Source organism: Chamaea fasciata, unplaced genomic scaffold, assembly GCF_029207755.1.
Source record: "Chamaea fasciata isolate MVZ Bird 193981 ecotype frontalis unplaced genomic scaffold, bChaFas1.0.hap1 SCAF_8, whole genome shotgun sequence".
Lineage (NCBI taxonomy): Eukaryota > Metazoa > Chordata > Aves > Passeriformes > Sylviidae > Chamaea > Chamaea fasciata.
This window is the reverse complement of record NW_027094093.1, coordinates 17,960,524-17,977,213: the sequence shown is the minus strand read 5'-3', so window position 1 is coordinate 17,977,213 and position 16,690 is coordinate 17,960,524. Positions and strand designations below refer to the sequence as shown.

The 16,690-nt window shown below is 38.2% G+C and overlaps 1 protein-coding gene across 3 annotated transcripts in view; it reads right to left on the bottom strand.

Moving 5' to 3' along the window:
* OLA1 (Obg like ATPase 1) overlaps positions 1–12,602 on the bottom strand; it is a 114,114-nt gene extending 101,512 nt beyond the window's left edge. The window contains exons 1-2 of one of the 3 annotated variants that reach the window (XM_066189916.1): positions 12,527–12,602; positions 4,696–4,884 (exon numbers count right to left, since the gene is read on the bottom strand). The gene's annotated coding sequence lies outside the window, so the exon portion shown is untranslated. Of the gene's footprint in view, positions 1–4,695; positions 4,885–5,129; positions 5,201–9,002; positions 9,045–12,526 lie in introns of those variants that run through there. The other 2 variants (XM_066189915.1, XM_066189917.1) reach the window with 2 other exon arrangements.
* Positions 12,603–16,690: the final 4,088 nt, after the last annotated feature.

Here is a 16,690-nt window from a genome sequence, read left to right as displayed (position 1 = left end):
TTTTCTGCCAAACCTAGTTGACATCATTTTTACACTTATTCCAGTATTTTATATCCCAGTCTCCATTTTAAACCAAAACTTGGCCTTACAAAGTATTTTTATTCCTCTCAATAGCTTTATTTAGATCATCACATCTTTACTACAGTGTAAAAGAAAGGTTTGTGCATTGCCAGCAAGCACATTGAGAACCCTAAAGGGGAGAAGAACTACTGCTGATCAGCTGTGGGAAGGCACTGAAATACCATCAGTGACCTGCTATGAGAAGAAAGACATGGCTACTCTTGTGACAGATGAAAAAACCCTTAATAGTTTAATTTTTTACGTAAGTGAAACAGATTGACAGTATCTCTCTCTTTGTGACACTGAAATTTTGCCTGTCACAGTGAATGTTCATAGGGAAGAGCAATCTTTATCAGAAAAAGTACTCACTTACTCTGCTCTTGCACTAAAGATTCTACAATATTTGACATGCCAGTCACAATTTACAGGACTCCTGACAACATCACCCAAGAAATGACACATTTTGGTTGGACTCTTTTAAAAATCAGGTTTTTAAAGCATGACCCTTTGTTTCTAACCATAGGCTATCTGATGAGAAGTGAATACAGCTGTCAGCTGGTGGGTCAAAACTTTTTAATGCCAAGAATATGAGAATCTCTGAAAGATCCATGGCCTGTCTAATACAAGTGGGCAGCTTAAGTAATTTAGGAAGAAAAGTTCATTTCCTGACTGCACAGAGCTTTGACTGTCAAGCTACATATAACAGTTATTCTTTTTTCACTTCAAGGTGGGCAATAATATTTTCTTATGTATTATCTAAACCTAAAGTGGAACATATTAGTAAGAATTTGAGGTGTCTAGCTCTTTTAGACTGCTTTTAAAAAAGAGTCAAAGACTGCTACTTGAAGTTATACAAGATCCCTTTAAGATATTTGTAGAACATTGGACATGAGAAAATACTCTTCTCTGCTTATTTTCCTAAATATCTCTTCTATGAACCATCCTTTTATAATAAATGCACATGCTGATAAATCTTAAAAAAGAACTATAGAAATATTAATTATGTTGTGATTGTTTATCGCTTTTCCCATAATAACATCTTTTGTGTATTCTGTTCATTTTTGGGAAGGTCTTATGATCTAATCTCCAACCTATTTAAAAGAAAATGCTTTGTGTGCCATTTTGTACTCATGGTCATTTGGAGTTCTATTTCAGTTTCATTAATATTGATGGAACTTGTCTCTGCACTCATTCTCAGCAGATTCTTTGAAATTAATCTTCAGCATTTACTGTGATTTGTTTCTGGTTTTTGCTTCATCCCTGAATCCAGCTCTTCTCTAGTTAATTTTGTTTTCTTTATTTTTATCCACTTGCTATGACGGTTCTACTACTTGTGCCACTGTGGTGTGTCAGTGCCTTTATGGGATCCCTGTTTCGTCTCTGCCTTTCACTGTGATTTTCCATCATTATGGGCCTCTTGAATAAAAATGTAGCCCTTGTTTCTGACAAAGTCCATGTTCCTTTTCTTTCTGTGTGATTTTCCATCATTATGGTTCTTAAATTTCTTGAATAATAATATATACTATGAACAAATGCATGAAGCAGTAATGGCTTCATCAGTGTTTTCTAAAATATATTGGCAGCTTTTAGAGCATACAGTGCTACAGCAGATTCTGTGCCATGTTTGTAAAAGCATGATTTTTACAGTGCATTTTTTAGGCTGTTGATGACTACACTGCTCTGCATTAAAAATTTGCCTTCTTTCAAACATTATTTACTTCTCAGGATAGTGGTTTCAAAAAGACAGTTGAAGAATAAGTATTAGTGTTGAACATCTTTGTTTAAAATGGTAAAAACATGAACCCATTGAGACGTTTACAGCAATACCACTATGGTATGGGACTAACAGAATTCTTGTTAAGCGTTTTACAGGAGGGATGTATGAACAGATGACAGATTCTTATTAAAACAAGTCAACATTTTAATTTGAACCAGCGTATCATAATAAACAAATAATCAGAATAAATGTTTTAAAAATACATCTGCAAAAATGTGATAAAAGAAATGTTGTACTTCAGTACTAATTAGTTACATTAGAGTTATGTCAAATCCATGATGACAACCAAAAATGTAACGACATTTAAAGTCAAACACCAGTTCACCAATCTGAACAATGGAAATCTTTAAAATGCCATAATGTAAATTGGGGTAAAAATAGGAATCAAAATATTATAAACTATTTCCTACTTTTTTTGATAGTAGTGGCAAAGTAACTTAGTTCACAAAATGCTTTAGTGGTTTAAAAGGGGGGGAAATGTTAATTACAAAAATATTACAAAACACTGACCAAGTATGTCAGTGATTTCAGCACTATATATGTATTTTAAACATACTCTGTAAAATCATATCCATTAGTATTTCATTTTGGATAACAGATGGAAAGCTTGAAGGTCTTAAAGATCTGGAGAGACTTGCAAAAGTAGAGCATCATTTCCAAAAGCATTTATAATGGTATTTACAATTGGCTACAGTCTCTCCCACCAAAATAAATGGTCTTGTGGTATTAATTAGAGAGAGCCTGGTTCCTATGTGTCCTGTTTCCTTCCATCTGAAATACAAGTACTGAAATTCCTTGAAGTTCTCTAAGGAAGCCAAGTGTGAAATGCCCCTGTTGGTGGCTCCAGCTAGCTGCCCAGGGGCTGGAAACACTGTCCCTTTCTCATCACGGCAGCTGGTGGCCTGGAGCAGGTGAGCCAACCACAGAACTATAAAAAGGCACAAAATGCGACCAGTTGGGTGGCTGTGGGCCAGCAAGACCAGTGGGAACAGTTTTTCCAGAATACCCAGCAAAGCAGGTTTGACCAAGATTAGCCAGAAATCATTCACTGCAGAAAAATCAGTAGTGACAAAACAGGTGTGTGGTCAAGCCAGGTAACTGAGTGACAATGGACCGGAGATTCAGATCATGTGGTCTTCACAGAAGGTCACAGAACTAGGAGCTGGCACATCTACCACATCACACCCGAGTGTAAACATGCCTCTCAACAGACAAGTCCCTAGCAAGACTGTCTCCCACAGGTCTATTCACAGCACCTGATCCCAGGTGACAGTCCTACACCAGCACGGGCAGCCAAGCTCCTCCACAGGTGGAAGAAGGTTGTCATGACATAAGTGACCCCTTATGCTACACTCGGGTCCTGACTCAAGCAGCTTTCAATAATTGACCTCCTTACCTTGGTGCCTTGATACAGCTGAGAATGCTTTTATGTCCCTCTCAGTTTGTCTTCCAAAGAATCAATGACTGTTTAATAAGGTTTGTATTAATGATTTCTTCTTACTCCATTCCCTTACAGTGTGAGCATAGTGCCTCAGTGACAGCTATTTAGCTGCACTGCCGCCTCAGTGAAAAGCCTTGGGATGATCGCTAATTTATGATATGTATCTGCCAAATGATGATCCCACTTCAATTTTCTTCCCTCACAGTGTTTTGTAGATTGGAATGCGTAGGTAGGTGGCCAAGTTTGAATAGCTGTGTTATGTTAGTTCAGTAACAATGAAGTGTCATTATTTTTGGCGAATGTTAACGTGTAACTGGTGTATGGCCTGACAGATGCATCTGAAACATTTACAGACTCTGGAAAAGAAATCTACAGTCACTCACAGAGCTGTCTCCAGCCATTCTAATGAGAAGATAAGATTGTTTTGCAGCACAAAGTGGAAGAAGACTTAATAGAACCAGTCACAGTTTTAGTGGTGCCTCTGCCTCAATAACCAATTTATGACAATTTATACCTAATTTTCTTAAGTAGATGGTTGGGAAAAATATTGCTATTTTTTTTTTGTCTTCCAGGTAAAAGGTACTACTCTTTTCATTTTATCTGGGTTAAGTTATGAAGTCATTTCTCAAATGCAAGTTTCAGTCCATCATTAAATACTAACTTGAATGATTGCTTCTCTTTTCTTAACCCTTAGACTGGAAACATACTTGCCCTGTCTGAATCTGCAAGTTGCAGTCCTCATCATTCTTTGTTTGAGTAGTACTAGCACAAATAGTATGTGACTACTGTCCTGATCAGCCTTAAATACTATTACAGAAACCAAAAGTTATAAAATGTTTCAATGTATCCAAGTAGTTTTCCCTAATTCAGCAGACTCAAGGTGACATTCTTAATTTTCCTATGCAAAGAGACAAACCATGTCTTGTTTTCAAAGAAAAAGAATAATAAAAAAATACACAAATTCACACTGTAAAAAATAAACTAAAAATTAAGAAAATATACTTCAGAACAAAAACAGGGGCTCACACATTCATTGCATGTTTCACTGAATAAAAATCCAGATGACTTCACATATGAATGTGAGATAAAGTTAACCATTTTCACTGCAATTTTCTGTGATACTTCTCACGTTGGCTAATATTTTCTGCATGATCCCAGCAGAAACATGGGCTACTTCTGAAGGCATTCAAGGAAGATTCTGAGTCACTGAAAGTCCACCCAACACAAACCTCAATACACTTACCAACTCAGATTTCCTCATAGGAAAACAGTAATCACACTTTGCCTATATCTTCTGCATATTTTTGAGTTATTCACGTGCGGCAACACAGGAAACATCCTATCAGTTCGCTTTCAGTCTCATGGGTCAGGTATTCAAGGGAATTAGCAACAGCAGCAGCAACATTTGAGAACTCACCTGTCTGCATGGCAGGTTAAGAACTCCTATTGAGTCCGGTGATTTCAAGTCTCTCCTGTTATTTCTTCTGTAATTTCTGGGGGGTTTTTGTCCAGTGCTTGGTGCCTCGCTGGATTTCAATGAGACTGAAATACCATTTGCCTCAGGAGTCTTTCAAGCTTAAGATTCACACTTCTCTGGAGAGGTGTACTGTGAAGCACAAAATTCCCAAGAAACAGCATTCAGCCAGGAAAGAGAAGATGATCACCAGTGCGAGTATTCACCTCACTGCTGTGATAACACAGGGGGTAAATGACCTCCACAGAACTGAAGCTATGTCTGCTGTCAGATTGACGGCTGTGCTAGCCACTAAACTACCTCTAACAGCCAGATTTATTAAAAAGAACATGTTCTTTCTAACATACACAAATCCCAGCCACCTCCCTGGTCTGCACCTGAAACTATGGACAAGAGAACAATCATGATACACTATCCACTTCCCAAAGCTTGGCACAGGATAAGGCAATTAAAAACACAATTGGTCTCTTATCTGGCCTTATTACACTTAGCACCTGCTTGAATGCCTTCTGTCCAGCTGAAGAAGATCAAGCTGTCTTAGAAACATCCAAGTAAGGGCTTTCAGGAAACAGACAAAGCTCAAGAGATCTTTGGCCTAGAAAAGAAAACCTAGGAAACTTCTCTAGTGTTTCAGAAAATTACAAAATTACTGAAAACCTTTAATTGCACAAGTGATGTTCTGTGGATGAACCTAGTTTTTCAGAAAATGTCCAGAGATTCTTTTAGAAATAATCGCTAATCACAAACAATGCCTGGAAGACACTATGTTGAAGAGTATAACATGAAGAAATGCAATCATTATATTTACCAAATAAATATTTTCTGGTTGGACTTTTTTCTTATTTCAGAGGTCAGTTTCATATCAATACTATCTACTACACAACATAGTATTATATGCAATGCACTCAGTTTATAAATAATGAATAAACATGTATGCAGTCCATATTCAACTATCACAGAACTCAAAAATTCCCCAGAGTTGTGACTTCAACTTGAAAATAATAAGCACATGTAGCATTTTGAAGGAGGGAAGTAAGGTAAACCAATTACTTGATTTTTGATTTTTGATATCTCTAGGGAGAGCTGATAACTCCTCTTTAAAAATTTCTGCCTTCAATGAATTTGTAAATACGCCTGGCTGCAGCTACAAGTGGGATGCAGAAGCTGCAGGATACCGAAGCCACTCCCATAACATTTAAACGAGGGTGTACATCAAACCAGGAGATTCATAGTAATCCCCTGCTATTAGACACACTTTTCTTGAAAGTGTGAGTTCCCCTATTAGCTGCTCAGCAGGGGACTCCATTTACCCTGCAAGTGGTCTGAGGCATGCAAAATGTTTAAATTTTGAGAGAATCGCAAGCAGCAATATCTCCAGAGCACAAAACATGACCTATTTTTTTTAATTGCTCACAAAACAAGACACGTCCAAAGTGACATGGATACAAATGGCTTAACTTGAACTTGCCTAGAGCCAGCTCTGTAACTCACACACTGTGAGGATTTGGTTGTGAAGCCTCATCAACAATCCATCAGGTAAAAAACTGATGTCTCAGTATCTCAGAGACCAGTCTTTCTGGAAAGATGAATTTGGAACAGCAAGGCTGCCTCAGACTTTGAATAGCCCTTCCATATGTGACTAAGAGCTCACTACTGAAAAGCATTTTGTCAGTGAATTCAGTGTTGCAGTTTTAAATTTCTGTGATTCTCGAAGACTGCATGAATTAAGCACTTGGAAAACACTTGATATTTTAATGTTTTTAGGGTTTTCCTCCTTTTTCACTATGTTCAGCATTATTGACTGAAGAAATACCAGCCTACTTAGTTTTGAAATTTGAAATTGCAATAGACAGTGAGCTGTGGTAGGTATGTGCATCAACAGATGGGAAATTCACCCACAGAAACTATTTTGGAAAAAAAAAAAAAAACCCTTAACTAAAATGTATTTGTGCTTAAGAATTTTGAGAGACTATCTTCTGTTTCACTGAGATTAAAGACGGTCATCTATAGTCTCAAAATCCTAACTTGCAAAGATTTGTCATACTCCTGCTTATTAAAATGTTCTTTAAAAAATTTTATTAAATTATATCTCTGGTGGGGTGAATGAACACTAAAAAAGAAGTTCTGTAATGATTCTGAAGTTGGATTCCAGTCATTAGATAATAATTTGGCTATTAGCCTCTTACTCATTATTAACATTTTGGTTTTGTAACATTTAGCTTCAAGTCTTCTGAAAGAAATTAAATGGAGACTATTTTTAATGTTGATTCCAACAACTGCAAAATAATCCTTGAGATTTAGTAATACCAATCCACAATTAAACAATTTGCAAATGCGGGCTAGACATAATTAGTAGGGCTTGCTGAATGAGCTTTTTTATTCACATTTTTAAGATTCATGCCTAGATTGATCCGAAGACAGAATAACTTCAGTTTCATTGTCCATTTTACATAGTGCACTGCTGAAAGCATATTCGTATTGCAACCACTTTCCATCACTAATAGAGAACTGCATTTGGAGGTATTTTCCTCAAACTGATAGATCAAATGAGGAACTGCTCAGAAATGTAGGTTATGAATCTTTTCCACTGTATATCTCTATGGCTACCCACTACTTCCAACCGTTAAAAACAACAAAGAAATGTTGGCATCAATAAGAATTACAAGTACACCTCATCTTCCAACAGTGTTATGTCTGGACAGCTGCAGCATCGCAATGGCATAGTAAATGGCAACTTACAGATTCTAATGTTAATCTATTCACATCAAATAGTTAACCACTTTGCATTTTGCTCCTGTAATTTTTTTTTTTAATCAACACTTTTGGCTTTTTTAAAATCCCCTTTGGCTTACACCAAAATAGAAATTAAAGTTGCAAATTTTTTCTGGTTTAGAATTTAAAAGGTATATATGCAAATGGGTTACAGATGTATGATGCCAGAGTTGGAGAGGTTTTTTCTCCTTCTCACTTAGTAAAATAAATACTTGTATGCAAACATCAGGTCCCACCCTAGAGCTAATATATACAGCTAATATATAATTACTGTGGGATTAGATGTGATCCTAATCTAGTGGTAATGAGGGTATAAATGGGGTGGGATTTTTAAATTAACCCCTCAGTGTAGGATAGTACACCATCTCTTAACATTAGTTCAAGTCCTGTCATTGGAAAGACTCCAAATACAGTAGATTCTTGCTTCCTTAGACAGAGTAAAACTTCTTTTGGCAGAGTACTCTTTGATGAGAAAGGTTTCAACATTGAGGAGACTATGAAACTGTATAGGAATTTAACCACAGTGAAAGGTTCTGAGGCCATAAGACGGATTTGTGTGAGCATTGCTCTTCAAGACTGTTATACTCAACTAGATTTCCTGAGTTATGTTATTCACATATTACTATATTAAGAAATTAGGCTAATATTCCCAAACTGTTCTCTGCTGAGAAGTCAATGTTAACCAAATCCAGGGTTCTGCAGAGTAATACAGTATGTACATTTAAAAAACAAAGCAACAGTTACCCAAATTCCCTATTCTGCTGAAGGGGCATCCCCTTCAACCACGAATTTAGAGGAAAAGTTCTGGCACAAGTAGAAACAACAGTATAATACATTCCTAAACAATAGTTTAATTGACTTTGTATAACTATTTCCCTCCCGCTCAGATACTGGTATGCCCCCATTCCCATTCTCATAACCATGTGGAACACATACTCTTCTGCCACATGTTAGATTTCAAACTTTATATTATTTAAATACCGTGACACTGTATGTTATTAATCAAAATCTCAATATTTTGGAGCTGTTTGTTAAACAATTTTCTAGCATCAAAACCTTACAAAATCACAATCTGAGGTACTCAGCTGCCTTGAAGGTCTCTTCAGAGAACACTTCAAAGAGGAAGTTTTTGTAGAGGTCACTTAACTATATTCAACCCTATAAATACAAAGAAACATTTTTTGTTTTAAAAATTGCAGAAAAAAAATGTTATGTAATTGTTTTAAATGGTTGGACTATTTAAAAAGTCATGTTAAAATAGTTACGTTTCATGATGGGACTTGTCTTATAACTTTTGACATGCATAAGCTATAAAGCATGCCTATTATTAATTTCAGGAATAGTTTTAGATACCTACACTGAATTAAACTGTCACAGTTGATGTAATTATTAAGCAAGATTATAGACCATGCTCAGAAGTTCAAATACTGCCCATTTCAAAAGTCCTCTCAGTAGTTATGAGTCCAAGAGCAACCTACCATGACTGGTCACACTCCTGAAGCAGGGTATGAAAGCTCTTTTTGTTTGAAGCTTGTCTTCTCAATCCTAGTTACAGCAGAACGGTGTGAATGCAAGAGATTTTTGTTGTTAATAAATTTACTGCATCTCACTGACACTTGTTACATGCACTTACAACCAATACGGAGCATAAAAGAGGAGCATGCAGTACTTGTCGCTTCATTTCAAAACTTTAGGTTTGTTGCCTGCATGAAATGATCTCAGGTTTACTAACCTCAATGCAGCAAAACAAATCTAATGGACAGTGTGTGAATGAACATTCTTAACATTATCAGTCCAACTGCAGGCATCTGTAGTACCACTTTCACCTTTTTTTGTGAAATCATGTGTGATCAAAATGTGATTATTAACCCAACGCAGCCCTGTTGTTAAACCAGAAACTCCAGCAGACAGACTTAATGCTGGATTTGTTGCATTCTTAATGCTGGAACTAGCATTCTTAAAAGTAGAAATACATCCAAGTCTGTATGTTTTTAAACACCCTGAAATATGGGGGGAAATAATTTACTTACAGAAATATTTTCAGCTACACACCAGGGAAAAAAAATTCCAAACTTCACCCTATCTATTCAGAACTTTAAACAGAGCAACAGGATTTGTGATGCTGTTTGCAACACTGCTGTCTTCAGGTTCACCAAAATGTTTTATACCTTCACAAATGAACAGAAGATTTGATGTTGTGGCAGTAGTCTCATTGAAGCCTTATGACCAGATAACCACTTGGTTTTGCAGTGTCATTTACACTTGTACAAATGTGGAATGTCCCCTCTGGAATTAATTTAAACTACTCCAGTGAATGTAGATTTACATAAAAGAGTATGGAAATTAAAGCACACATGTTTTAAGATTTTTCAATATTATTTTTAGCTACTACAAAGAAAACACAGGCACACACATACGCACACATCTGGATGTACACAGTTACACACCTCTAGAAAAGTAGCATGCTCTATGGGCTGGCTAGCTGCTACTCATTCTGATCTAGGTAATTAACACAGAAATAACATAGCAATGTTTTCTTCTTCTCTGAGAAATTTTATATAGCATTCAAGTATTTCATGGAACCTTCTCCTATTCTGTGTTAAATGCTTAAAAAAATTCAAGCAACTTACACTGAAATGTGGTCCTAGCTGATCATAAAATGAAAAACCTGATTATAAAATAAGCCTTGCAAAAATAAATAATTCTGTCTCTGTTTCCAGAAACAAGATGATATTAGCAGACAAATTATTAAATACAATAATTTGGACATGTTTGCCACATTCAAGCGTGTGGAGGGGCTGGAAAAGCAATTATTTCTTAGTCATGCAAATTATTTGAATCCAAAATAAAATTGCCAATGTTGCTGGGGCAGCATCAATGTTTCAAGTGGATTCCTTTTCTTCCACTTTTTCCAATTGTTTTTACTTTTGTTTGACAGAGATAAAACACTTTCATGTACAGCATTTACATTACGAATTTAGTAAAATACGTGCCACAGAATCAGAGAAAAATACCGATCTCCTAAAGGATTTTTACCTCCTTTCTCCCTCCTTCCCCTTTTCATTTCCTTTGGTTTTATTATATGAATGGCTCCAAGGTCTGTCTCTTGGTGCTTAGTACACTATTGCTACGTTAACGGAGAATCTTTACAGTTCAGTCTGAGATAGTTTTTCAGGGGTGGGTCACATTCTGCTGACAGGTATCACGCGCCTTGTCTCTTAGCAAATTATCAGTTTGGAATCTCATCCTAACTGATATTTGCTCTTTGGGGATGGATGAAAACCCACAACGTGTTCTATAAAGCTCAAATTGGCCTTATCAAACAAAACATCTGCTAGATGTGTGAGTGACTTGTGACAGCAGGAGACATCAGCACTGGCCTCCCCAAAAGAAGACAGTGCTATTAATGGAAGCTATTATGGAAGAATTCTGGCAAGATTTTTTTTTTTCTAAACAGCTAAAAAAATTTAAAGAAAAAAAAAATGTTGTTATGGTAACAGCTATTTGAAAAATACTGTAACAATAGGCAATTTAACATCAAACTACCAAGCTGTTAGTTTGACTATTTGGTTTTCTTTTTAAGCAGTTTATTTACAGATATCCCCTCCTTCTCCCATATTCAGTTACAAGTGTGAGTGTGCAGACACTCACACTTGCAAGTAAAGTAAGGCACCGTCTGCAAATAATTCGTTTGTAAAATTTCAGTCTTGGAGCTGCAAAATCCCAGATACTGCGGGGTTTTGCACATCCAGTGTTATATGGCCTCAGTCTATCCCTCACATGGCAATAAACCACATTTCGTAGCATCTCCAGTATGTACTTCTGGCACAAAGAGGTGTTCTGGTGCTCCTGTTGCTTCATGGAATGTGGCTAGTCAATTTGTGGGTACCACAGCTACTGCCTGGAAAAATGCAGTATTGCATCTCTGTGCTCTGGAAATCAGCACTCCCCCCACTACTGGGAAAAGAGGGTTTCCAAACAGTCTGTGGAGGTAAAACATTACGCAACGTATCTTTCCAGAGCCTGCAACTGTATTTTACACTCACACCTTTCTAGAAAATTTCCTCTGAACAAGCACAAGTTTCTATGTGCACTAACTTCAACACCTTACTTTGAACAGGAGCATGTAATTCTCACTCAAATAAAGTCTCTTTTGAAGTTAGTGCATAATAACCTGGGTACTGGCTGAAAGGTCTGGCTACTTGATTTCACATCCTAATGTATGTACAATGATAATGGGAAAGAGCTGGAGGACACTGCCTGCTCTTCCTCCTAGAGCTGTGCTTTCAGCCAGGATGTTTACAAAAAACCAGACAAACAGAACACATTTTTGTACATGTCTCAGGTGAACAAACCTAGGCCCTTTGCTAAATTTCCTCCAAAATACATCATGGAGGATCATGTTACACTGTGTTAAGTACTGCACGGGAACTGTGAACATCCTATTTCCTAATTATGGAGATGAGATTTTAGAAATGTGAAACTTGCATTTTGTTTCCCTGCTTTCAACCCCTCCAAGCTGTAAAATGGTCTGCCCCTACAGAGAATCACATTTCAATTAGAGTAACTAGCATGTTTTATCTAAAAAGATTACAATTAGAGGGGTCTGATGATAAAGATTTTGGCTTCTATTCATTTTGTTGCAACTGGGAGTTTTGCAGTCATGCTGTTTTCTAAATAGACAAATATTTTTTATTGTCAATATTAAAAAATTAGTTATGTTCATGTGCAATAAAAGCCATGACAAATATTAGATAACAAAAATCCACTATAGCTTATTTTGCGTCGTTTTGCAAATGAGAAAGTGAGTTATGTGATCTCAGTGACAATCCAAATTCAACAACAATGTGCTCTATAGGTCCTACTGACACTCATCTGCACATATGGGAATGCGTTTGGAAACTGAGTGCAAGTGGTGGTATTTTCTAACCTCCCCCTCAAAATCCCCTGAGCATTTCAGTCATTCCACTCAAAATGATTTTTCAACGTGAGATCTACTTACCACATTTGCTGTACATTACAAAATCCTGTATAGGCTGTTTACATATGGAAAAGTCAGTGGGGAGAGATTTCTGTAACTGTTCAGAAAGAAAGATTGCAACGTTACTGTAACAAGGACAATTACGGACAGACACAGGTAATAGCTGTTTAGAAAATGTTAGGAGCATTATTGTGGATAATAGACATTCTTTTCTTAGCTTTGCCCTTGCCTAAGTTTAATTTTCCATTGATGGTGTCCACCCAGATTGCTTAAGACGGCTGTAGTCTTCTCATTTACATTACGGCAACAAGAAGTTGACTGCTGAGTTGTCCCAGGCGGAGTTCATCTATACAAAGGTCTGAAACTATGAGGGAATACCTAAAATGTCAGATATGTCCAGTATCTAGTGCTGCAGCAAAATATCACCTCTATCAGGTCACAAAGGCCAAAATAATTTCCAGCTCTATTTTTCTAAAAGCCATTTTCATTTAAACTGTCCTTTACAAATGGTAAATTTAATGAGAACTTCAGGGATAATTCAAACTAAAATTAAGAAAAAATACCTTGATATATACGTGTTCAATTCAAATATATTTCAGTAAGCAACAACGTGGCCACTATTAAACTAGTTCTCAAATACTATTGAAATAATAAGTATGCTCGCAAAGGAAACCTACTTTCTTTTAAAGTGACTGCATGCATTATTCCAGCTTCTTCTGATAATAGCACATTTAATACTGAGGCTAAGATGCAATCAATCTTTTTTTGTTGGAAGAAGGTGTTACATTGTACCCGTATGCTTATACTCACCTAGGAGTTCCAATCCACCAAATTAATCCAGCCTGAAGTTCAGGAGGGCTGCTGCTGCCTTGGCCTCCACTGTGCTCTCCTTGCCGGTTTTGCAGAGCAGTGGGAAGCAAATCAGGTGAGAGGGAGCAGGGGAAAGGAAGAGCTCTGTCGCTAAACAGACACTGAATTAGACTGGAGTGAATAGCTGACGTCCTCTGTAATTATACACACACTGAACCCTTTATAGTTGACTTAAGTTACTTTAAGCTGCATTGGTCTGGCCCTCCATACTGATTAAAAGCAGCATCTATTTACCTTAACAATAAATGTGGAGATTAGTAAAAATTCACTTGATCACAATAAGAAGACAGATAATTAAAGGGCAATGCAAGCCAGATTGGAATGTGAGGGCCTGAAACAGCATATTAAGAAGCATAGACTGCTTTTGTATATGTGTAGTTAAGGATTGCAGAAATCCCTTCAAGTAGACTGTTTTTGTAGCAATACTTAAAGTAGAGGAAGGCCAGAACATATCCTGAGGAGATTGGCCCAGCAACTCTCCTGGGCAAAGCGACAAATACAAAGCTTTGGAAAAGGAAAAAGACTTTAAAGCACAATGTGACTAAATGGACAATCTCCACAAAATCTCTACAAAATCTCTGAAAGATGCCTCCAGATCTTTTATTCTTCTTTGATGTCTCCTCCTTGATAAAGAGCAAGTTTAAGGTAAGCAGGACACACTGCTGATTCCATGGGTAAAGCTCTCAATAGCGTAGGATCCACAAGAAAGGGAAGAAGTGGGTTTAGTGTGTGACAGACTCAACATAAACGTTCTTCTCGATGTGGGATCTCCTTTGGGGAAGAGGGAGGACTGCTCTTATTCCTATTGCAACCATCATTTGGTTTTACATGGTAGACATTGTTTTACTAATCCCTTGCTAGCAAGAAAGAAAGCAGCTGATAACTAAATAAGTGAATAGTATCAACCCCAAATGGACAGCTTGGAAAATCAGGAATGGCTGTATCCACGTGTTGTAGCAAAAGGGTCATATGTATCTCTTGATAGAACTTGACACTCCTTCCTTGTTTCTTTTCTTTGTACCGACTCTGAGGAGCTCTGTGCTTACCTCCTTGGAGAAAATTATGGGATAAAACATTGACTTTTTGACAAGCATTGCAGCAATTTCCAGAGAGCAGATTGTTGCTGAAACACAAATAATAATTGGAATCTTAAATTAATAACATTCTCTCTCGTATGATATTCCAAAATAAATTTCCAGCTGAACCGAGACTTACAGATGTTTTGGCTTTTTTCCTAGCAGACACTGTCACCAGTTACACTGGTCCCATTAAAGTCACATTTTTAAAGACTGGCTCAGTTAGTTCACATGTGTAGGGTTTTGTTTCTCAGCGGTTTTAATTTGAAGCATGTCAGAACTGTTTAACACCAAGTCAAAGATTTATTCAGTCATTTAGTACGTATAGAGATGACTAATTTTGGAGTGCTAAGTAACAAGGCAAATAAGGTTAGCAAAAAGGTAAGAAAAATGCAAGAAACAGAGGGCATCAGTTCAGTGAATGGTAAATCATGGTTCTGTTCCTTCTGAACTGAATCTCTGCCTCCCTAATAAACTGGTGGCAACTGCAAAGTCACCAGTCTCTCCCAATCCTTCACTTTGGGGTTGCCAGGAGCTAGGAGGAATTTTCCAGGTGTGAGATGTTCCCTGGATCTTCTGAAAGGAGGCAAGTAACAACAGACCCAAGGCCTACAGGTAGCAGCTGTGGCTTTCATAGCAGCTGATATTTTGTAGCTTCTTAGTTGTAGAAGGGTTAGAATAATCAGCTAAGGTGGAGAAGACTGTACCTACCCTTGTTCCTCCATCAGCTGGCACATCCCAGCCTGTTTTCCACTCCTTAGCAGTTTTGGAACTTCCAGGGATCGTGATTCTGTGTCCGCACCATCGTTAAGAGGCTACAATAATCTAACCAAACACTTTGCTGAACACGTGTGTAAGCCACTGCTTTCCTCCTAGTGTTGCATTTGCCCAGCAGATTAGTGTCCTCTTTAGGAAGCAGTCAGGGATCTCTTTGTTTCCTTCTTTCAAGTACAAGGTGAATTAATCCATTTGGAAAACAGCAAATCCACCCCTTCCTTTCCCCTCTACAAACCCAAATTCTTCCAGCCTACATCTCTTGACAATAAAGAGATAAAGCTCGGACGCCCTACACGACGAAGAACTGAGCCTGTTTCTTTGCATTTAAGTTCTACCAAAAAAATTGCTTTTGTTGTTTAAAGCTGTGATGAATGGAGACAGAGGGCCAGGTTGGTCGCTGGAACAGTACAATGGATGTAAGAAGGTTTTTTTCTTTGCCATATAAATCATTCACATTGTTTAAGGTACATTGATCAATCTAATGGCTTGTAATAGGCTCCTAATTGCCACTAGGAAAGTATTGCAAGCTTGCATCTGAACGTGAAATGGTTCATGATCTGAGCTGAAATTCACCTTAAGCCTGAGTTCCAGTAATTACAGAACACAGAGCATAATGAATGTCTCCCCTTCTTTCCTTGCCCTAATCCCAGGACAGGGTGAGGGGGAAGAAGAGAACATAGGAATGGGGGTCTGGCATATTTTCCTCTACCAAAATAGCAATTCATTAAATGGCAAAAGCTGCAGGAGAATTTATTGGTCATTGTGGACCGAAGAGAACTTTGTAATGTCAATCATGCTGCCTATTACGCTGCCACATATCTCTATCTCTAGATAGACAGCTTGCTTAATCACAATCAACATTCTGAGTCACGCCTGGCTAAAAACGTGGTATAAAAAGCTAGGAGGGCACCGGAAGCGGGATGCTAGGAGAAATGCGGGGACAGGACTCCTCCGCGGTGAGGCTGCCCCGGTGAGGCAGCCGCCCGTTCCCCTGCCCGCCCGCCCGGTGCTGCCGCTTGCCCGCGCCCCGAGCGGCGGCGCCGGGGGAGCCGCGGGGTGGAGGAGCCGGGCGGGCCGGGGCGGGCCGGGCGCTGCCAGGGACCGCCGAGCTCGCCGTCCCGGCCGCCGCTGCCCTGCTCACCGCACACACCTCATTACCGAGTCAGCAGAGCTGCTTTAATGGACTTGTGCGGAAAGGCGGTTTTACGCTCCATAAACGTTGGGTCCAAGCGTTTACTAATTAAACTCTTTCTATTTAGAAACACCTGCGTTTTAAGAAAGCTTTCTGAACGCTAGAACTGGCTGAATTTCCAACCTGCTGCAGTCTGAGCTTGTCATGCCTAACCTATACATCGTAACAGCACTGGAAAGCATGTGAACCAAGAGGTAAAATCCTCGTACAATGCTCCTTGCACAATGTTCCTCAGACTTTCCTACCAAGGCAGAAAACAAATCTATGATG